The following is a 22627-nucleotide window of genomic DNA, read 5'->3' on the forward strand; positions in this document are numbered from 1 at the left end:
TCGCTGCACCCCACCTTCCCCCCCCCCCCCCCCCCCCCCCCCCCCCCCACCTCTGGCAGGTCCCTCGCCCCGCAACGTTGGGTGGTGGGAAGGAAGAAAAAGAAGAAAAGAGCAATAAAAGTTACCAAGTCCAAGGTCGCTGCAGCCCCGTAGGAGCGTTTACAGCCCTTGGCCGGTCGCTGCGTTAACGTTTTGTCATCTTTATGGTTTTATTTCCCTCGCAGAGGTGCTGGGTTTCGGGCAGGATCTGCCTTTTGAGCCCTGTTTCTCTGTGGAGCGGCGCTGGGCACCGGGGGCTGCGAGGACAGACCCTCAGTCTGCCTTTGGTGGCCCCTCATAAAAGATTCATGGGAGCTCTTCCTGATAAACTCTTGCTTGTGCAAGGATTTGATCACTACCAAAGGGATAAAAATGGGATTTATTGGCTGTTTCTCACCCATTCACTCCCCCTTTACCAGCCGTTTCTCTCCTGACACTCCTGTCCTGGAGATGGTTGAAACCAGTAACTCCTCAGGTCTGAGCAGTTGTTGGATGCACCTGAGAGCAGCTCTGGCAGTAGCCGTAGGAAGAGAGGTGGGCTAAGCTTCCTCATATTGAGAAAGGAGAAAAAGAAGCTCTTTCAGGCAATTACGTTGTCTCCTCGAGATTAAATCTGTGGATACTGAGGTCTGCATCAGCCTCTGAGTGAGGGGAATCTTTGCTCCACACAGGGATCCCCGTCTGCTGCAGGGCTGGGGCTCAGATCCCGGCGGTGTGAGAGATAATAATAACAGCCAGCATATTTGATACTATTTTTTCTTTTCTATTTTGGATTTCTATTTGGGTGAGGAGGGCATTTGTACATAAATACAAAGAAAAACCATGTTGAGCTTTGAACATGAGGAAATGTCAGATTTAAATAAATTTTGCTGTGCCCCTCAAAGCTTAAATTTGCTTCTCATTTGTGTGCACCATGACGCTCTAATTGTATTACAAAGGGTTTACAAACAGAGTCATTGTAATTAACAGGAAACTTGCATGTAACAGTTGGTTCTTGGGGTTGGTTTTTTCCTTTGGTTGATGTGTACCAGGTATCTAAATGAGGTATTGGAAACGGATTGTCAGATAACTTAAAAATGAATGTAGCTTGTTGGTTGTCTTTAGGAATCAAATTAATTAATTGAGAGGTGCTTGCAATGGTGCATATAGATAATTTTGCATGCTGGTCCTGTCTAAGCATGCTGTCAGACATCCCTGCTGTATCTAACACATCTTCAGTGTCCCTTTAACTCCAGTGCCTGGGTCACTGGAACCCAAACCAGGCCTTTCCCTGTGACACCGATTCAGACACCGGTTTCTTTTGCACGAGTAACATGTGTGTTACTTTGGCTGCAGTTTTTAATTTAACTTTTAATTTGCAGTTCTAATACAGTTCACTTTTCTAACCTTGGTGCTGTCATCCCCTGACTTTAGGTTTGTCTGTGCTGGGACGTTTGGGAAAGGGAACCTGAAGGTACCAAAAGTGTGGCTTTTCAGGAAAAGTGCTAAACTCTGCTGAGCCCTGATGGATGTTGCCGGGAGGGCGGTGGCCCTGGCCTGCTGACCCAGCCTGGCTCCTGGGGTTGCCACAAGTCTCAAGCACCACTTGCTTCTCTTATTTTTACTGCTTCAGAGACGCTAATTAACTCCCAATGCTGATACATTTTAAATGATGTCAGACCCAAATTACACCCGAGGCCGCGACCTGTTAAAGGGTTGATTGTGTCACGGTGTGTTTTGTCACCTTGCGTGGATGGCAGGAGCTGCCTTTGTGCTGTCAGGGGCTGAGCAGAATGGAGAAATTGTTGCTTCTCCATCATTAACTTCAAGTGACGGGTTGGTTGGGTTTACACTTGGACGGGCTCCACCCTATTCCATAAATCCAGCTTTCTGCCAGAGCTATTTCTGTTCGGGGTCACTGGCTGACCCAAGACGGGTTGTGCTGGATTTAGTTCCCAAGTGAGCCCAGATGTGGGTGGAATTGAAATCATACCAGTTTCGGTGCATGCAAGGATATTTCCCCAAGGATGTCTCTAGTGGGAAAAAGAGAAGTGGTGAAGTTGCACTTTTCATTACTGTAATATTTGAATTTAGTGGTGTTGACACGGGCTGGATTAGTGGGGCTGATTTGCCTTTCGAGGTGAGTACCTGCCTGGGTGGATGGATGAAGGCAATGTGAATTTATTACCTCATTTCCCATGCCCTGTTGTTTCTAGGTCCGTGTAGTGATTCAGCAAAGATATCATCGTGTTTTTTCATGGCTATGTCTTACAACTGCTTAATAAACTGGCCATCTCATGTGGACACTCAAGCAGTCGCAGCATGTTACGCATTAATTGTAAATAAAAGTCATCCGGTCCTTGAATTCCTTCGTTCTGAGTGGGCTACCAGTGCCTGGTTGTGATTCTTAGTCACCAGAATAATTAAAAAAAAAAAAAAGAAAAGCAGGACTATTGGAACAGTTGGCGTGGGCTCAGTAGTTAGCTTTGTTTTGGAGCAAACCTCCCAAGCTTTAACAGATAGTGGTTCCTGAAGTGGTTGTAAGTATGAGTTATTATTTGAGCCATTTGCACTTGAGCAGATAGTCTGGTGTTCCCTTTAATCAGCTCCCCGTTAACCTTTGCGGGCAGGTTGATTACTGCAGGAGTAGTTGGCATTTCAATTCCTATCGCAGGATGTAAGATTAATTGAAAGACTCCTTAAAACAGGGAAACTTTTTAATGTCAAACAGCTCTCGGGTCCCCTCGCTGGCAATCAAGGGCTAGTATTTAGCTGCTCTCCGACTGTAATCTGAGGGAGAGTGAACGTCCTGCTCTGGAGTTGTTAAAACATTTCCATTGCAGTGGGTGGTTTTGATTTAAGGTGAGTGTGAGTGTCCCACAGCAGGTGGAGTGGGAGGGTGCTGGTGGAAGGGAGCAGGGCTCTCACAGGAGTTGCTGCCCTTTTGCAGAAATTGTGGCACAGAGGAAACCCGAGGTGTGAACCTTTGTGTAAGAGAAACACAGCCCCGTGCATCACCTCAGTTTTCATCACGCCCTAATGACAAGTTCAAATGAAAGTTATCATTTTTTATTTGCTTCCTTGTAAGGAGGAGGGCAAGAAGGTTATATTTCACAGGTATGAGGTATTGTTTAATACATAATTTCTTGCAGGATAATGCAAAGACCATTCATTTATCTTGATAAACTTGCATTGATCTTGATAAACAAATAAAAAAGAGCTTTAAAAATGGTATTTACGGCACGCAAAGCGTTAGCTTGATTTCTTGACTTATCTGTTCTGCAGTCTTAGTGATAACTTCAGGAATAACTTCAGACTAGCTTCTCCTTGCAAGGTCTGGAACACTTTGCAGGGGAGGAAGACGTGATCCGTGCCGTGCTGGGGGTGAGATGGTGTGGGGGCCCGACTGTGGATAAACCCAATGTGTCTTAATCACTGTAAGTGGAAAGCAGAGAATTACAAATCACAGCACAGAGTAGCATTCAGGGTGGTCCCGTATGAGCTGTGTGCTCAAGGTCTTTCTGTTCTCACATCTAATTCATGAGCAGGTGCTACTTGACTCATCTTTTCCTGATTTCTAGCGAGTTGCTCATTTTTCGTAAGTGTTGTGCAAATCCCCCCCTGGGAGCACAACAGATCTTTGTCACAGTCCTTAAAGAATTCAAGGATGCATGAAAGGAAGACTGTGAAAACACATGGTAAGGTGTAATGATTGTAAAATGGATTTGGGGTTGTTTTCCTCTTTTTCTTTAACTAGTTCCAGCAGGAAACCTGATGTGGAAGGCTGTACTTGCTGCTCAGAGAGCTCCTGGTCATCCCAGCCCACCTGAGCCTGAGGAAGTGGTGCACAGAGCTCCAGTTTAATATAGTCCTTGCAGTTGTCTCCCTGCACACATTGTGATTCCTGAGCTCTTAAAGCAACACTTAATAAAAGCACAGTTCTGCATTTAGTTAAAATATGCAAAAGTGTCTTTATACTGTTTCTCAACTCTTATAGTGCAAACGCCAGCATTTTCAAAGCTAGCCTAAGTTAAAGCAATTCTCTTATAGTGCAAACGCCAGCGTTTTCAAAGCTAGCCTAAGTTAAAGCAATTCGTATTTATTGCAGCTACTTTTGAAAGATAATATTTGTTATGATTAATAATATTTTTGGTATCAAGAATCTGTAAAGAAAATCTGGTTCTCCTCTGAGAATTTTCTGTGTTTGCTGTGCAGGCCAGGGTGAGGCACGGGCTGTGGTCCTATAAAAAGGTTGTAGCAAACTGAGACAGGGAATTGGGCTTCAAATCTTGAAGGGATTTTCTTAAGACAGTTGTGTGTAGGCTGTATCATTCAGACCTCTCTCTTTCTTCTGGATGATGTAGTGGGTTGGGTCTGTAGTTTAAAATGATCTGGTGTGTGTTTTGGATGAGTGGTGTGAATAGCTGGCAGCCTCTTGGCTTTACAGCACCTTCCTTTTGGATACAAGAAGCTGAAGATGGTGCCAAAAATGTATAGATTTCCCAATTGCCTGGGTGACCTGAAATGAAGCTCTAATGCAGTTGTTAGCAGCCTTTTCAGTGGGGGATACCAAAGGGTTTTCGTGTAAATACACAGATGTTCACTCACCTTACAGCTCTGAAAGGCCAAACTTTGACTAGATTGCCAAAAAAAAGGCAATTTGGCATTCTCTAAGTCTGGAAACTGGGTTTTTTTCCTTTTATCTGTCCTCGACAGGCCTGGGAAAACATGCCCAAGTTCTGGGGCTGACCAAAGACTTTAATTTGTTCCCGTTCTTCAGGGGATCAGTGTCCCCATAAATCCATGAGAAGCGATGCTTTCTCAGCAGGGCTGTGGATCATTGATAACGTTTGGTTTTTCATCTATATAGCGCCCTTTCTGCCCTTCCACTGACTTAATTCTAAAGTGTTGGAGCAAAGGGTGCTGTCTATATCATACTGATGTTTTTACACCAGCTTTCTTATCTTTTGAGCTCCATCTTAAACATTCATATTTTTGGTTGAGGTTGTGGTGGGAGAGGTTTGGCTTCACGCTGGGTAGTCAAGTGTCTTTAATCCTGGTGGAGGAAACACCATGTGAATGCTCGGTTTCATTCATGCTTTTGGTAATGAAATATTCATGCTTAATAAACAAGCTTTTCATGCCTTTAAGCTATTTTAATTTCCTCATTTTAAATAGAGATGAATATTTGAATTGTTCGTGTGGTGTTGAATTAAAAAGCTGCTGGGAAGACTTGGCTTTCTTCTTCCTGGGGAGGGGTGGCTGCCGCTGTGGGTGCTGCAGGACACTCCTCACTGTGGCTCGGACAGGCAGCAGTTAAGTCTCATCAGCTCTTCCTGGCTTCTTCAGAATTGCCCAGCTTGCAGAGAGCTGTCTTGTGTCAGAATTTGGAATGAATGGAATGAAAATTCCCCTTGGTCCATCGAAATTTGACTTACGAGCTTGGAAGGGGTCCAGCTTGATCTTCGTAGATGGAAAAGGCCATCGATCTCACTTAAAAAAGCAAATCTGAATGACACAAGTAGCAAAAGGGAGGCTGAAGGGCAGCTTTTGGGTTCCTGCAGGGACTTGCTGCTCTGCTCATGGAAAGGGATGGCTGCTACAGGTGGGCTCTGTGTTTCCCAACAGCGTTCCTCTGAACGAAGCTTTGAAGGAGACCGTGTCCCGCGTGGAGTTTGTTTTCCCTCCGTGTGTGGGGAATTTATATAGTTTGACTGAATCTTCTTTTGCCCATCTGTCCTCCCCTGACTTATGAATACCTTCTTTTCTCAGAGTGAAATTTTACAGTAGTCTTTTTATAGCAGTGTGGGTGAGGTAGTGTTTAATAATTTTAACACATGGGTGTTGAATAATATACGAGGTCAGATTTATGAATGAGATTAGTCTTTCAGGGTACCTTACAGTTTGAAATTCTTAGGCTGGTGATGCTGTGCTGCTGGTCCTGGCTTGCCAGCTGACACCGAGCCGCGTTTATGGTACTTGTCAGAGTACAGACAACAAAATTTAATTACAGGTAGGTAGCTAACACCAAGCTGGGGAGGGACATTCATGTCGCGTGGTGTCAGGTGTGAAAAGCCCTACAGAATCCCTTCTGCAACCAGAATTATTCTGAATTTAGCTCAACAGGAGACACTCCTTGTTGCATCTTTTTAAAATAAATTATTTTTTTCTTCTATTTACACGAAGGGTGGCTACAAAAAGTCAGCTGCTAATTTAGGAATTCCTCAGTAGTCTTTTTGCTTTCATCCTTGCCTCTTGTCTACAGTTAGTTTGTAGATTCTGATGAAGACCTCAAGTTGCCCCAGGGGAGGTTTCGATTGGATATTAGGAAACATTTCTTCATGGAAAGGATTATCCAGCATTGGAATGGGCTGCCCAGGGAAGTGGGCAGGCACCATCCCTGGAGGTGTTCAAAAGACGGGTAGACATGGTCCTCAGGAATATGGTTTAGTGATTTTTATTTCCTTTTTTTTTTTTTTTTTTTTTTTTTTTTTTTTTTTTGTTTTTTTTGTGTGTACTTCCAACCCAGATGATTCTATGACTCTAAGTAACACGGGTCCCAAAGATCCTCAGAGCGGGCAGTGCATCTCTGATAGTAGAATCCTGTTCTTGGTTTTGAGTGCCATGCTTGTATAACCTGCATGGTTTTAACTCGTCGTCACCTCCTGAATTTCACTAGCTGAAGGCTGACTTTAAGATCTGCCAAATTCTTACAGTAAATATTAGTTAATATTTCCAGTGAGTCTCGTGGTGTCCTTTAGTCGAGAGTCCTTTGTATTTACTTCTGTTCAAAAGTCTGCCTCTTCAGATTGTTTTACTGACCTACTGCTCCACCGACCCCTTGCGTTCCTTTTGGGCTGAGCAAGCTTTTACACTACCTGAATGTTTCTCCTTTAGTCATATTTACTCACATTCCTTTAGAGATGTGGATCTCGAGAGCTATTTGCCTGTTACATCAACGCTCTTCTTTCTCCGTCCCTGGGTCGTGACTGCATCTTTTTATGGAATGAAGAAATTCAGAGGGAGGGGAGGAGAAAGCAGATTTGCCATTATGTGTTAAATAAGGGAGCTGTGTGTTCCTTTGTAGGAAATGCTCATTTCCAGTTCTCAGAAGCAGACATGCAATTTCTAGATTTCTGTTCCTTTCAGGGCTTTTTGGTTAGACCTGACGAGATCTCGGCTCACGCTGCTGCTGTCCTGTACTGATGGTTCTGTCTCTGTCAAACGGACTGGGAGGGAAAGTACAGTTTTCATTGTGGCACTTTCCAATGTGAAGGGAACAGCTTAGATCTGAGAACGTTCTGTCTTTGGGGTTGAGAAAGGGGCGTTAGATAAATTTTACCTCTTGAAAAGATTCTTTTTTTCTTCAAATCTAAACCATTAAATTCTTCATCAGATAACTTTTATGTTTTGCTAGGAATAAGGGGTTTTTTCATTCCTGGGATTTGTTTCAGCTCTGATGTTCCTCTCCCCTGGCCCGTGCGGGGCCTGGCTGCTGCAAGTGGGCATGGGACTGGTCCTGTTTGTGGGTAGTGGTTTGGGTAGATAACAGATAACATCCTGCCACAGCCCAGTGAGGAGGAAAGCTGAGGTAGGAGGAGGGGGGTATCATGTAAAGACCTTTTAAATAAAATGGATAAGCCAAAGGACTTGCCCTTGTCATCATCACAGATGGTCTTGCAGTGCTCTACTACTCAGGCTCACCAGGAGAAGTGTCTGACTAGTGATGGGGCATAACCAGACTGGTCTTGCTTTAACTCTTGATGGTGACCACCTGCTGGTGGCCAGCAGGTCGTGGGAGGTGTTTCTACCCCTCTGCTCTGCGCTCGTGACACCCCCCCTGGAGCTCTGTGTCCAGCCCTGGAGTCCTCAGCACAGGAAGGACATGGACCTGTTGGAACGGGTCCAGCGGAGGGGCATGAAGATGATCAGAGGGATGGAGCACCTCCCCTATGGAGACAGACTGAGAGAGCTGGGGTTGTTCAGCCTGGAGAAGAGAAGGCTCCAGGGAGACCTTCGAGCCCCTTCCAGTATCTGAAGGGAGCTCCAGGAGAGCTGGGGAGGGACTCTTTGTCAGGGAGTGCAGTGACAGGACAAGGGGTAATGGTTTTAAATTGGAAGAGGGGAGATCTAGATTAGATACCAGAAAGAACTTCTTTACAGTGAGGGTGGTGAGAGCCTGGCCCAGGTTGCCCAGAGAAGCTGTGGCTGCCCCATCCCTGGAGGGGGTCAAGGCCAGGCTGGATGGGGCTTGGAGCAACCAGGGCTGGTGGGAGGTGTCCCTGCCCAGGGCAGGGGGGTTGGAACTTGATGATTTTAAGGTCCCTTCCAACTCTAACCATTCTATGATTCTATGATGGTACTTTCCATTCTGCACCCCACCTCTGACTGTTGGGCTGGTCTCATCCAGAGCGTTCATTCCAGAAAATGTATTATTGGCTTTTGGGTGAAAATATGGCATTAAACCAGTTAAGTGGTCCCCAGGCAATCGCTTACCTGCTGTGGTATCATTTCTCACCCTTGGATGTTTCTTGCTGTGCTCCGGGGTGTCAGTTGTTGGCTCTGAGGAGTGTTGTCCCACCTGCCCCTTCCTTTCTCCTCTTGCTGACTGCCTGGCTATATTTTTATAATTGCAGTAGCCTATTGGTCGTCCTTGGTGACTTCTCTCTCTCCTCTTGCCTTCTGTACCTTCTTTGTACAGATGGACACCTCTGCCCAACTTTTCCCTCTTGCTGAAGTGTCTGTTCACGTGCCTCCAGCTCTGCCAACGTGGAGGTGTCTGGTCTCGGTGTGATTTTACCAGCCTTGCCCAGTGAGTTCAGACAGCTGGAGCTCCCTTGGGCTGGAGCGAGTGAGCTCTTCTGGACAGCAATTCACTTGTGGTGCCTGCACCATCTCATTTGGTCCTTTTTAGGCCTTTGCATTCAAAGGCAAATGTTATTATTTTCCCTCCAGCGTATCAGACCCAAGTCTGAGTCTCACACGGAGCTAAATCTCTTGCCTGGAGTCACCTTCACACTGGTTTTTCTGCTGTCTCCTTGTCTTACGCCTTGGCAAATCCCCCTTTCCCATATCTGCTTGTTCAAAATGTATCTACGGGAGGTTGTTTTTGCTTTCTGTTTTATCTCCTTCACCTGTCTCTTTGCCTCTTTCCCCTTGGACCTCAGGAGCACAGCTTATCTCCTTCCAACGTTTATCAGTGTCTCCCACAGCGCTGATCTGTTAACGAGTCTGGCTGAGAACTTTCTGACGAGCGTTCCTGTACTTTCCCCTCACTCACTCCTCTTGGCATGGAAGAAACCCCATATAAATTTCAACAAAGGCACAAGCCTCCTCCTTAAATGTCTAATTTATGAAGCCTACACAAACTTTTATCATGGTAGGAGGTTTGGTATGCCGTAACTGCTGATTATCATGTTGATCTGTTCAAGTAGTTTCCTGGTTCCAGGCTAGATCTGTGCCCGGGGGAGTTCGTGTTCTCCTGGGTCTGGACAGAGCCTGGCCTGACTCTGTGCTCCCTGAGATTGTTCAGGTAGAGAATAATTTGATTGATGTCATGATCTGTTCCCATTTAAGGTTGACGTAACTTCATTTGTGAAGCCTGAAGGCTCACTGCATCTTCCTGGGAAATGAAAAAAAAAAAAAAAATTTAAAAAAAAAATGAAGCTTTGTGGCAGGACTCTGCAATGTGTGGTATTTAATGGGCTGCAAGAGATACTATTTAGTTCAGGGTAGTGTGTCTAATTCCATCTCCAAAGCATATTGTTTTCTGTTGGTATTTTTGTGTTTTCCCCTGTACACATGCAATTTATTTAGATCAAGGCAACTTAAGCTGTGTTTCGCTGGAATTTCTGATGACCTTTGAATAAGTCTTCTGGAGTGGGGCTCCTGATGAGAAGGTTTTTGGTCTCTTTCTGCTGTACAGCAGGTGTACATTGTTACTCCTCAACTAAATTATACTTTGGGGGCACCAGCTGAAACTTTCTGAAAAGGTTCCCTTTTAATATCTGTCCTCTATTACGAGCATCAGGCTGGTCAGTGCCTTCATCATTGTACTGGCTTTTATCTATGGTGCCCAGGACAAACTCGCAGTGCAGAAACTAAAGTTTGAGCAATTTACTGCATGGTTCTGTCCAGGAAGCAAAACAGCCAAGGAGTAATGAGAACCCATATTTTAACAGCTTACTGGATGGCAGCAAAGGCTGTCTCACAATGAATAGCAAAGAAAAACAAACTAAACCAAAAAATTTTCTCTTTTCCCACTGTATGAACAGCCCGGCTTTCTTTCAGCTCAGCTCCTCTATGGGATATCGGGGTGGTAAAATCTGGCGTGTCAGCCTGCAAATACTGCCCTGGTTGTAAAAGCCTTTACATCACGGTTATCAAGAGCACAATGAAGCTTTCATGTGGCTAGACATCTTTTAGATGTTTACAGTAAAACTTTTGCTTTTATTCATATTGCTAAACTTTGGCTAAATGGGTTATTTTGTTTACGAGAATGAATGATAAAGTAAGTTTCACCTTCAAAGGAAGGGCTGAGCTACTGTTGTTTGAAGGCCTCTCTTCCCATGCAGTGTTTATAAAGCAACTGGATATCGAGTTTATAAACTTCCGAGGCTAGAAATAGTGCCTTCCACTTTTTAATACCAGCTGATTTGGCGTTTTGTTCCTTTTTCATCCTGGGTGTGAAGACCAGGGGAAGGAACGAAAGGAGACTCAAAGAGCTCTCAGTGTAGCTTGGGCCTCCAGAAGGATCCCAGAACGCCAGCCCCTGAGCACCAGGAGCCTTTGAGTGAACTTGCTTAGAAAAACTGTTGCTCCTGCAAACTGCAGAGAATATACTCTCTTTTGTTTGCTTCTCCAACCATCGGAAAGAGGCTGTGCTGCTTTTCCTTTGGCTTGCAGGGACATAAGTACCCCAGTATTCTTTCAAAGCTGGATGTAAACAGCTCCTTGGAACAGTAGCTATTAAACTTTGTTGAAAAGTGCTTAGCAATGACAAAAAAATGTTATTTCCGAAAGGGTTTCTGTAGCACTGAAGGGGTTTTTTTTTTTGCAAACGAAAGTCCAAATTTACCACAAAAATGTCCCTGTAACCTCTTATAATTCAAAACATATTACTTGCTTTTCAAAAGCACAGGCAAATTACCAGGGAGACTTTCTAAAATAAGACTGAGGGTTAGATGTATAACTTTGTGGACAATGCTTCTTGATAATAAAGTGTTTCCTTTTTTGAGTTTCGTCTGTGTCGCAGTAAGAAAGTAACTTTGCTTTATGTGGTTTGTGAACTGATCTGTTTTAGGTGAAGAGAACGCTAATGATGTTTGTGTATGCCTGCAGGCATGGCAATTTTAAAAGGAATATATTTGTTTCCCTTTTTTTTCCCTATTAAAAGTACCATTTATGTCTCTAGCAAAACAAACAATAGAAATCTTGTCTTTGTTCTTGTTTTTTGGGCTGCAGTGCATCCTGGCTTTCAGGGATGCAGACATTCCTAAGCTAGACATCTCCAGTCTCTGGCAGCTAATTCTCTCCATCTTTATTAGTTACACTGAACTTAAACCCCTTTGAGGAAACGCCAAGGAAAAGTAGATACACGTAAACCTTTTTAAGCCTGGTATAAAACTATACAAAGCTGGGCTTGATGGGAAACCGAAGGCAAGTTGAACAGTTTTGAAGTAATTGGGAATATTTTGCTTAATTTTTCCAATCACTTGATAGAAAGCATGTTTTCCATTAAGGGCTTACATTTTTGGAGACTTAAAGGGGGGCTGCTTATTGTCAAAATGAGTCTTGTTTTTAACCAAAACATTTTGGCTTCCCTGCCTTCTTTCTTTTAGGTACCATCACTCCCTTGCTGCAGCAGTGGAGGGGTGGCCGGTGCCGGGCAGTCACCCCGAGTGCCTGAAGCCATGGGTGCTGTGGGCTCTGGGTGCTGAGTGCTCCTGCCCCAAGGAGCAGAGGAGCTCTGGACTTCCAGAAGTATGAAGGCCAGGAAGGCATGATGGTGGATGCTCATCTTCCTATCTGTATCATCCCCCATCAGGCAGGAAAGAAGCAGCAATGAAAATATCAATGTTTTCAGTTTCTTAAAAAACGCCTGATTATTTTTTTCCCCTGTTTTTCTGTTGGGTTTCTGGGTCTTTGATCCTCTCATGGAGGAGCCAAGGTGGCACCTGCTGCTCACTGCGCAGCAGCAGCAATTGAATCAGCTGGGTTAGATCTTCACTGTTTCCATGACTTCTCTGAGGTGATGATGTTATTTTGGGGCTCTGGTGACACACCGTCGGCCGTGATCAACTCCAGATTTGCTGCTACTGAATTTAGGGAGAAAACTGATCTTGGTCTCCTCCCAAGAGGTTTTTTTCCATAGTTGATTCGTAACCGGTAATTCAGCTGCTCTGCTGAGGGCTGTTAATTCGAATTAGTGAGTAGACTCTGTGCAGATGGACAGATCAGAGTAATTTCACTTGTTTTATTGTACAGACTAGCTTGGGAGCAGGCAAAATGTGTTGCGTAACAAACATTGTAGTTGAATCGTGGAAGCTGTGGGATTGGGTCATAATCTTTTCGAATGTTAAACTCCATCTCATACGACATTTTAATCTTCTGCCTTTCCTGTATTGTCCTTGTATCCAGAAAAAAAATAACCTAAGTTAAATACAGTAAACTTAGTGAATTTTGAAGGCATTTTGTAGTGCCTTGACTAAATGAAAGGAAAATATTTGCTAGGGTTACATTTACTAATGTACACCATTAAACCACAATAAATTGCAGGATGGAACAAATTAACAGGTCCTTACAGAGAGACTGGCTTGATCAGTGGCTCTGGTTTATGTTGTACTGAGGATGTGGGAAGACTTTGGAGAGCTCAAACATTTAAGTAGTCAGGATGGGTACTGGGGTGGTTTTGTGTTTTTTATCAAGACAGTTCTGCGTTTTCTAAAGGCTTCTCCCTACCTGTATGTCGTTACTTGTCAGAAATCTTTTTCTAATAGCAGTTCCCACACCACTTCCACACCCTTTGTGCAGTGCCAAAGGATTTTTCACCTCAGGTGCCAAATTCTTGGCTCTCTCCATGAGCATGGGAAGCCCCATAACCAATCTGGGAAAGCTTTCAGGGCGAGGAAAAAAAAAAAGCCAACCCTCTAACCTTTCATATGTAGATGTATTGGCTTGTCTTAGGCCAAACCAGTTTAAGATAAATGAGCAGCCTCTGTTTATCTTAATGAGGCACTTGATGTGGAAGGCAGTAGTGCTAATGGCCAGATCCCGAGTAATTTGCTGTGTAACAGTGTGTAGGAAATTCACACAATTGTGCCCACCCATCTCGTCACCACTGGGTGTCCACATGGATAGTGGGAGCCTTTGATATTCTCTCATTTTATCATTCCCTGAGTAATATTTCAGATGGTTAGTTTGCAAACTAAAAATTCCTATCACTGAAGACAGCAATTCCTTTGTAGTCTTGACCTGGGTTTTGGTACTCACTGCACACTCCGGTGTTACGAGTGCCAAATAATCCCCCCTTTTTTTTTTAATGTGGGGAGGAAATAACATGAAAAACCCATCCTATCCCATATCAGTCATAAACCCTCCGTCTGTCTGTAAGGACGCGCGCTGGGTGTTAGTGGTGAGTGAGCAGCACTGACAAACTCAACCACTCTCAGATTTTCTTTCTGCTTCCTGACGCCGGAGCCTGCGGGAGATGCTGTGGTTGCTTTCAAACTCGTCAGTGATGAGAGCTAAAACCCTCTCTTAATAAGAGTGAAGACGGTTGTATTCATTTTACTCTAGGAGGATGTATTTTAAGGAAAACAATAGTTATCGTGAGGCCCATTAAATAAATCACAAGTGCCAGTGGGGGAACACTATTTCCCAGTCTGTAACCTTGCCTTGTGTTTGCCTCCCTGCTCAGAGCTGCTGTCACTGTCACTGACCCCCTGGGGGTCTTGGCATAGGCAACAGAAGGATTTTGTGGAGCAGGTGATGTCAGAATTCCCTTTCACAGGAACTCTAATGTGATGCAAGAACCCAGGGCTTGCAGGGGGGATGTCCCCACCCTCAGGCGCTTTCAGGTGCTTGTGCTAATGCCTGGGAACTGATTTGGCTGGAAAAAGGATCTGTTGCTTCTCTGCTCAGGATCCCCTAGAGCCTTCCAGGGTAGGAACTGGTGGCACAAAGTGATCCTGGGGGTCCTGGGCTTCCCGCCCCATCAGAGAGCTCGTAGAAGGTGCTACTTGAAACTCTTTCCTGAGCATATTTGTGTTCAGGTTTTCTTTCTGGCAGAGTTATCTACGTGTCAGTCTTCAGAAATCTTCTTAAGGGCCTTGCTGTTCAGCCAGCACTTGACGCTGCAGAAGCATTGCTCATGTTACCCTGTTATGTTCTGTAATTATGCACGCTATTAATCATCTTCTGGTGCTTCTGGATCCCACTGCGGTGTTTGTCACTCTTGCTTTTGGATTTCACATTTGCAGAGTGTAACTAGCCTTTCTTCATGTGGCTGGGATTTTTCTTGCTAGATTTGCCTTGAATTACATCAGAAGGGGTTGGAATAGTAATAATAAATCACCTGCCTATTAAGTAGATAGCATCTCCTCGGCTTGGCTTGACTTGCTTTCTTACTGAGTGTATTTTGGGATCTCATGAAAATTTATTTATTAGATCATACTTGTGAAGATAATATAGCAGATTGTTTCCCTTATTCCAAATATAACCATCCTGTGATCTTAATCAACATTTGCTTTAAAATTGTCCAGCCGGCAATTCCCTGACAGGTTTGGCCAACGTCAGCGTTAAGATGGAGGTGGCTTTTTTGTTATGGGCTTGGTTCCTTCTTTTCTGTCTACAGCTACGATGGTGCCAGTAGAGCTGCTTGGGATTTCCTCCAAAGATGACTCATATTTGCCAGACCCATGTATAGCAAAAATAGGACGTGCCATTGCAATGGGTATTATTTAGGCTACCTGCTATTTTGCCCAGTAGTCACTGAACTTTAACTGGTAGCCCTTAGCTGTGAGCTTGCTTTTCCTTCCCCCCATTTGTCCACCTAAAGCCAAACAAAAGCCCCAGGTGAATTTGGATTGTGTCTCCATTAGTGTTTTTGTTGCTACCCTGCCCTCCCATCTGCCTGGATTTTCTAACTGGGAGTGGGAATTGCCCAAGGTCATCTTTCTGAGATCAATAACGTGTTATTCCTGCCACTGGCTCTACCTCTTGGCTGGTTTCTGTAGACCTCAGACTCCTGCTCACACCAGCCTGGGGGAGTATTGGTGGTTAATTAGTGTGAGCCACGCCAGTCCCGGGTTTTAATTTCCTAGATAGTCCCTGAGTAATCTCCATCTCAATGATAGTTTCGCTGTTGCAAAACTACAGCTGCAGCAAGGTTTTGTATGGGTGACCTGCTGTGTAGCTGCAGGTCTTGGAGCTGATGGGATGGGGCCTGAGAGAACTGGGGGGAAAAGCTCCACGGAGCTGGTGGGATGGGGCCTGAGAGAACTGGGGGGAAAACACTTCTAAGCTGGGAATTGTGCTGTGCAGATTCCCCAGAGAGCAGGCAACTGGGCTGGTCAGTACAGAAAACAGGGTCCCAGCCACCAGCATTGGGATCTCTTCCCAGAGCACATCTTCCGGAGCATCCAGAAGGAAGGTGAAAGTTCCTAATGCTTTATCCAAAGCAAGATCTTCCTGCCAGAAAATTTATTGCCAATAGAGGTGTCTGCAGTTGGTTCTTGGGTGGCAGCTCCCAGGTACTGGTGCGATGAATTTGAACACACAACTGGAATAGAAGTTAAAAAGATTGGTAGTTTCAGGTTTTTTGTCTGCTCAAGATACTCTTTCCCGTTCTTTTCCGTCCCCCAGCAGTTTGTTCCTAACACCTTTGTCCTCTGCCCTGTCTTGTCCTTTATGATAGAATCACAGAAGGGTTTAGGTTGGAAGGGACCTTAGAGATGAAACTGTTTGTAACCAGTTTATTCGGAGGCAGGAGCAGTCATCTCTGCTGTCTGTGTATCAGACAGGAGTTTCAAGAGGAATTGCCTTTGAAATGAATGAGAAGGTTCAATGGGAGGCGATTGTCTCCACTTTGGGATTAAATGAGCAAAGCTAAAGACTAGGGCCTAAATAAAAGTGTGAGCTATGTATTTCCAGGGTGAAATTAACCCTGTTGGGATGCTTTTTTGGGGATTCCATGATTTACAGAATTACTTCCTAGTATTTACAGGTATTACTTCCTAAAAGGCGATCGTTATCAATGCTTTAAGTGCTCCCTCGGGGCTTCAGCAACAGGGGGACCTGTAGGAAACCTAAACAGGTTCATTCTTCTCAATTTAAATTCCTTCTGTCAAAACAGGAATAACACTTGGGCTAGGGAAATGGTTTTAGCAGGATCCTGTCTGCTCGGTGGTTGGTCTGGCTGCCCCGGAGCTGGGTTGGTTGTGTCACTGAGCTGGGTTGGTTGTGTGACGGGGCGAAATAGGGCTTTTTCAGCCCCGGGATGATTGGAAATACTCCACCCTTGAGCTCTCCTGCTCCTCGGCTGGCAGGGAGGGAGGTTTGCATAACCCGCTGCATGGGCTCACCAGCTCCGGCAAAACAGCCCTCTTGGACACACGCTGCAGCAAAGCAGTGATTAATCGGGGAAAAATTTTAACAACCTTAAATGGCAGTAAATTTATTTTGGCAGGTGGAGACTGAGAAAGTCACTGCTGCCATGTGGTGGATTTGAACCCTTCTAGCTCTGAAGGGTTGGAGCACATTTTATCTGCCGCAGCACTCTCTTGTGCTGTCTCCTGTCTCAGACTTTTACCGGAGCGAGAGCTTCAGTACTGAAATGTCCTTTTTACAGAAATCTTTCTAACGTGTTTGCCATCCGTGTGAGAATGTGGAATGATGTTTTTTCAGACCCTCACTAAACATCGAGGTAGCACTGGTCTTTTCTTCAGAGAATGCAATGCACATACTTACAGATAAAAAATAAAATACCCCTCTGAATTGACGTGGTGACAGCTATAGCTTTATTCTAAAGCTTGTCTTTTTGAGGCTTATGAACTGGCGTTGCAAATAACACTGAATATCTTCTGTGAGACTGGACGGGCTAAAGGGATGTATCAGCCTGCCAGACTGAATTTTTTGAATATTCTTGTAATATTCTTTCTGGAGGTGAAAGAGTAACTTAGTTCCCCTGAGAGATTTCTTTAATAGTGTCCTGGGTTAAGACTGGAGCTTTTTAGATGTAGCGAGACAGTAACCCACATGTAAAAGATCCTCGAGAAGTGAGTGATAAGGGAGAATTAATTGATAATTTTAGCAACATTTGAAATGTGAATTATTTTTGATTCAAAAGCTCCAAATTCTCAGCAGCTCAACTGCTATGTTTTATTTTGAACAGGAGTTTAACAGTTTAGTTTTGACTTCAGGAATAGGTTGCTGGCATTGCTCTTGTTTAATCTCTCCTTGTGGGCCAACAAGAATTATTGTTGGGGCATCCATAAATTTCTTGGGAGTTTGTTTATTTTACTGAGGCTCTGTTCAGAGCAGAAAGCATTTACTTGAACCTAAATTTTCTATGCTCTAGAGAACTTTCAGCCTGTCTCAGACTGTAATGGTTAGGTAGGGGGAGTAAAAGCAACTGTTGAACACTTATATGATGTTGTTATTGCCCGAGATGTGATATGTATGCAACCTGCAGTCCCAGTGACAGCACTGGTCTTGGTTATGGAGATACCCTATGCTCTTAATTCTTTCTTTAACCAGCAGAAATTTTAACATTTATGTGCTCTTAATTCTTTAACCAGCAGAAATTTTAACATTTATGCTGTTTTCTTCCCAAGGCTGTACTGAGAGTAGTCAGCAGACAGGGAGCTACACTGAAAGACCATGTGTTAGAGTAAGTGTTTTCCTTGTAAAAAAAAAAAAAAAAATCATGTATTTTATACAGTCAGTCTTTCTGCAAACAGTCGAGTTGTTAGTCTGGCAGGATGTAATTCCTTTTTCCTTAGTAGTTTGATTTCCTTTTGGCTGGTGTGTGCTTAGACTCGTCACTAGCCTTGTGCTGAATTGGTGTTGACGCTAAGGCACTTTTTTTGAGTAATTCAAGGGAAGGCTATTTGTGAGAAGATTGTGATTTGCTTTTTATCTGTAGTAAATGCAGCTAGCAGGAAACTTAAAAATACTAGCAGTATAGGCCCATCTGTACGTAATTTTCAAAGTCACATTTTATGGCCACATATGAGAGTTGTAGTTCGTGGTGCAGAGAACCAGCTGGCAGATGCTTTACTTGTGGGTTGTTTTTTTTTTTAACAAGGTATGAAGGCATAACACATCTGAAACAGCTGAGAGATTGGTACGGCTTAAGGAGTTCATTACGTTTACTTAAATTCTTAAAGCAACTCTAATTTAAGGCATGTTGATTTCTTCTGAAAGCTTTTGTTAGTTTGGATAGAGGCCATATTATGTAAGATATAATTATTTGGCAACCAAGTGGTGATTTTAACAAGGAAACAGTTTCAAGCTTGATGTGGTCTGTGTTGTGGCAGTAACATTCAAAGTGTCAGTGGGTGCAGGAGTGAGACAGGGGTGAGGTATGTTTATAAAGGCACAGTTTCCTCATTTACTGCATCGCAATAGCGGTGTCTCCTTTCCCTTCAGTTGCCTTGCTGATGGGTGACTATCCTGAGTGCCAACAGGCAGGAAAATGAGAAAACAATCAGAAAAGCTGCCTGTTTTCACGTTATCCAAAGTGCTTTGAGGCTGCAGCTCCCGTGTGATGGTGTCCTGTGGAATAGCTCCAAGAGGAGCCACACTCAGGGGTGCAGCCCGGGAGGAGTGTTTTGTGTGGCATCACCCGGGATGAGCTGGGGTCGAGCCTGCCATCAGAGGTGTGTTCAGAGGATCAGAAGGTCTAGTACTGCTGGCTCAATAGCCACAGCTGAGGGGTTTTTAAAATCCTTTTTCTTGATATTGAAAATAATTGTTGAGAACCTCCTTAAATTCCCTTTAACCAGCTACTTAATTTTCCTTGGGTTTTTTTCTTTGCCCTAAATGGAGTCAAGGCAGTCTGGAATAACGTGTGTGGAATCGACAGGCCGTTTTTTACTGCATGCAGTTTTCCTTTGGGATGACCTTTAAGCCTTGTGTTGGTTGCGTTTCCATTTAGGGAATCCTTAAGCTATTGGATATTATTGGGGGGGGAAGGGAGGAGGCTTAGATAAAATCAGAATTTTGAATGTTTGTTTACTGATAGTAAATTGCTTTCTTGTGTGTCCTCCAGAACTTCACACAGAAAATACTCTAAACTGGACTTTCGGGGAGGGGACAGCAGAGGTGGCAGCAGAAGCAGCGCTTGGGGTGAGAGGGTCCATGGGGCAGAGCAGGGACATTCGGAGCACAGCAGCAGGTGACAGCAAAGGGCTGGTGCCCTTCTCATTTCCAGCTCAGCTGCAGCAGGAGAGAAGAGAAAACCTCTGCCACTGAAAATCTCCAGTCTGCTGGAGATGCAGGATTTCTCAAGATCCTGGACGTGCTTTTGGAGAAACTGTGCCTTAGTGCAGCACCAGGGAAGGTTCTGGAGAGCAGCTCCTCATTGGGTCATTCTTGAGCTCTTCCTCACACATTCAAATTCTGGGAAAGCAAAGCTTGATGAGAAGTGGATTGTACCAGGAGGAGCCGAGGCCGTGCCTCTGCTCGTCACTGCGTCTTGGAGTTTCACACTAGTGCCTAATCCTGTTTTGGGAACTTACTTCCTCTTCCTCCTCTGAACTCACGTTATGATTTGTACAAACTGTTCAGATGATGTTGCACTACTGCGTAGAACATAAACTGTAGTTTCCTCTGAGTTCTCCACCCTTGTATCCATGCTGGTGACCAGGGCATGAAGGCTGTCCTGGGGCTCAGTCGCTGCTCCCTTTGCACCCAGGGGCATCTGCCCAAGAGATGGCTCATCCCACCCAACCCCTCCTGCTCCATCTGTGCCACCTCCCTCCCTGGCCCAGGAGAGCCTGGCAGGAGCAATCAGGGATAGTGCTCTGCCACAAAGGTCCCTCTGTCCTAAGAAATAAGAACAGTCTGGCATTTCAGTTCCACACCTGTGAGAAAGTTTCACCGAGCTTCTCGGCCCTAGGGCAAAGCAGGGATGTTAGCGTCGGTGGAGGGATTAACTTGCAAAAAGCATTTGTCCTGTTTAAAGTTTTTATGGTTCTTACTCTGTGAGGTGGCATCAACCATCATCTTGGGAAGCGTGAGATCAGTATTATATGGTCTAAATACTTGTTGTATATTTACTACGGGTTTATCAGGCACCAAAGGGATGAACCAATCAATGGGTTGCTACAGACCAGCCACACAAGCCTTGGACAAGGGGTTGATTTTCAAGGTTATGTCCTTTTTACTGAAGGTACCAGCCTGGCACAGACAGATTTTGCTATGGAGAAAGGTGCAGGTCTTTCTGCTGGAGGTTTTTTGTGATCCCCAGTTTACTGGAACTAGTTTACAGCTACTTTTATTGTATTTGTTTCCTTCGGATCTATACAAGATGCTTGTTCTTTTAATGTCCTACTTTTTATTATGATTATAGATTGCGAGTGCCAGCTGTGAAGGAGGCAGTGCCTGTAATTAAATTCTGCCGGGGAGTGCCTGGCAGCGTGTGGCCTTCTGTAATGGCAGACTTTTTTATTTGAAACAGGCTTTTGTTTGGATGCCTCACTGAATAACCTGTCAATAGCTGAAATAATACCTTGATCCCAGAGTAAGTGGTGCTGCCAGAAATCCTGCTCGCTCGTCTGGCTGGTTCCATGGTCACAGCTAATAATCTGTCTTTGTTCACACCACAGCTCGCTTTGCTCCCAAATTGCCCTTTCTGCTATAGATGTGGCCGAATTGGATTAGTTACTGATTAATGTAATCAGGGAGTCATGGAATGGTCAGAGTTGGAAGGGACCTCTAGAGACCCTCCAGTCCAACTCCCCGGCCAAAGCAGGGTTGCCCAGAGCACATCACTCAGGAGCATCCAGGTGGGGCTTGAAGATCTCCAGAGAAGGGGACTCCACACCCTCCCTGGGCAGCCTCTGCCAGGGCTCTGCCACCCTCACCCCAAAGAAGTTCTTCCTCCCATTGGAGTGGAACTTCCCATGGTCCAGCTTGTGCCCGTTGCCCCTCGTCCTGTCACTGGGAACCCCTGAGAAGAGTCTGGCTCCATCCTCCTTCAACCCACCCTTCAACCCAACAACTGCTTGCACTGCTCTTCCAAGCCCCAGTCTGTCCACCCTTGGGGTTATCCCATTCCTCCAATGTTTTTTGTGAAGCTGTGAGCTTCCAGGGGTGTAAGGATGGGAACACCAGAGCAAACCACCTGCCTGACTTCTGGCTGACCACAGCTAAAAATCCCAGCCTAGCTGGATTTTTCTCTTTGCTTGTGACAGTGGTGTGAGGACAGTTGTTTCTAACAATAATCCCTCTCCTTTTGTTTTATTTTTAATAATGGTGGGTACAATGGGTTGAGGACAGTTGTGTCTAACAATAATCCATCTCCTTTTTTTTTTTTTTTTTTTATTTTTAATAATGGTGGGTACAATGGGAGGAAGAGAGAGGAACATGAGGGGGCCATGAACCGATTCCAGGGTTCATGAAGCAGCAATAAAGGTGTTATTGTGAATGAGCAATGGCTTGTAAAGGGTTGCAATCTGCTAATGTAGGTTACTGGGTTGATACCCTTGATTTAATAACGGTTCTTTAATCTGTTTAGATATTTTGACAGTCCTTTCAGTTTGAATATGAGAAATTGGTCCCTTGTGAATTTTTAGTTATTTCTCTGGGTCGTTTTAATAGTTGCAAAACCTGTCAAATAAGACTCGGCTGCACAACACCCTGCTCTTTCTGATCAACCTATGGAGATAACAGCCTCAGTAATTGCAGCCGGGGGTGAAGTAATTGTCATCCAACAAGCTGTAATTTGAAAATAGGTACCACTGCTTGGCCAATGGGGTTGTGTAGTTTAGAAGCTTTTAAAATATACCTTCTGACACCCTTGTTTTCTTATAGGCTGTTTGTATCTGATTAGCCTGTGATGAAACCATCACACGTGCCCATCTTCTTAGCCTTTGTGTTACAATTGCACATTTCCACAGCAGTCAGTCTGTGGGGAAACTGAGAAGCACAGCAAGAGCCTGTGTTTAAACACCCAGTCGCACACTTCTGTGCGGTTTTTGAACGTGCCATCTGGTGTGTGCTGTGTGTTGGGGTGTGTGTTAACAGCCGGGCAGTGCCTCGTGAAGCCCCTGGTATCGTATGCTGTGTTAGTTTGCCCTGCGGAGGCTGCTGCTCAGGAGAATAAAGGACTGTCTGTTGATGGACCCATGAAGAAAGAGGTGTGTTGTGCAGTCTCACCCTGCTGCTCCTGCCAACGGAGCTCAGCTCTGTGTTCTCCTCTGAGATCTCTTTGGAAACAGAGTTAAAGCAGGTGATCGAGGGGGGGCTTCAGGAGCAAAGCGAGCTGAACCAGCCCAGTTAAAACAGGAGTGTGAGCAGTGCCCTCCTTTGGAAGGGCTCATCGATAAATAAATAAATAATCCAACAGAATCCCAAATTTCTGAAAGTCTCCCTAGTTTGTGGA

At 44.7% G+C, this 22627-nt stretch overlaps 1 protein-coding gene across 1 annotated transcript in view; it reads left to right on the top strand.

The window, feature by feature from the left end:
- MYO1D (myosin ID) overlaps positions 1-22627 on the top strand; it is a gene marked incomplete at its 3' end in the record, with an annotated part of 104088 nt that overhangs the window by 537 nt on the left and 80924 nt on the right. The window lies entirely within an intron of this gene.

Source organism: Calidris pugnax, unplaced genomic scaffold (assembly GCF_001431845.1).
Source record: "Calidris pugnax isolate Ruff unplaced genomic scaffold, ASM143184v1 scaffold191, whole genome shotgun sequence".
In the NCBI taxonomy this organism is placed as follows: Eukaryota; Metazoa; Chordata; class Aves; order Charadriiformes; family Scolopacidae; genus Calidris; species Calidris pugnax.